Source organism: Salvelinus sp. IW2-2015, linkage group LG31, assembly GCF_002910315.2.
Source record: "Salvelinus sp. IW2-2015 linkage group LG31, ASM291031v2, whole genome shotgun sequence".
Lineage (NCBI taxonomy): Eukaryota > Metazoa > Chordata > Actinopteri > Salmoniformes > Salmonidae > Salvelinus > Salvelinus sp. IW2-2015.
Genome location: NC_036870.1, coordinates 11,310,221 through 11,311,179, shown reverse-complemented (window position 1 = coordinate 11,311,179; position 959 = coordinate 11,310,221). Strand labels below are relative to the sequence as shown.

Below are 959 nucleotides of genomic sequence, written 5' to 3'. Positions count from 1 at the left end.
AAACGGGTGTAATTTGAGACAGACCAATGACATGATTTATCATTCCCAGGCCTTGGCTTTAACGAGTGTCGACCAAAACACTCTTTTAGACAGTTTCAGAAAACGACACCTTATATACACACAACATAGAAAGGAAAAATAAAGTACAATTTTTTTATTTTCTTCTAAAAGGTCTGGTAGAAAGAGACTGATCGATTTAAGGCGATTGGCCAGGAAGATTTAAGGTTGCTGTAGAAACTGGTCTGAGAATTATGGGGTGCATCTCAACGTCTAAAAATGGCTTCTCTCCCTTAACCCGAGCCTAATTTTCTCTCCTTAATCTGGACAGGACAGAGAAGGTGAAAAGAGATGGGGTAGATAGAGATAACTACTGCGAGTTTGCTTTCACTTGTTCAACTCTCGCCCTATTCGGATAACTTACAACCGTGACTTTTCTAGACTTTAAGACTTGCACAAGCACCCGAGGTTGCTTCACTCTTTCACACTAATAAGGGAGGAATCCAGTTTAGACGATTGAGACGCAGCCTGAATACACGTAACTCAATCTCCTAGAGTTATCACTCTCAAGATGAAAAATAAAACTTTTGGTAACAAAAAGTGTTAAATATACAAAAAACATTTGAAAATGTACTCGGCTAAAGCTTATAAAATATCATAAAGAATAAAATACTATAATAATAATATTATTCCTTGGTCCGTAAAAATTGTTACTATAATAAATGGTTTCCCCATAAACAATAATGAAGTTTCTCTGCACACGAGTGATACTTCCATCATTACCAAGCCCTTTGTTGTGTCAAAACGAAAACTAAACTTTGTAGAAAGAGTGTTGAAAAAAAATAAAAAAAGCTGTTCTCGCAACAAATGTATTAAAAGGGCTCCTGGTTATTGTCATCCTTGAGGTGAAACGTCTCCCAGACTGAATGACCAGGCTGCAGTGTCATGTCCACAAACGACCA

General features: G+C 37.1%; 1 long non-coding RNA gene across 1 annotated transcript in view; it reads right to left on the bottom strand.

Annotated features, from left to right (window-relative positions):
• LOC139023353 (uncharacterized) overlaps positions 1 to 522 on the bottom strand; it is an 8,614-nt gene extending 8,092 nt beyond the window's left edge. The window contains exon 1 of the long non-coding RNA XR_011474488.1: positions 5 to 522. This is a non-coding gene — a long non-coding RNA (uncharacterized lncRNA). The remainder of the gene's footprint in view (positions 1 to 4) is intronic.
• Positions 523 to 959: the final 437 nt, after the last annotated feature.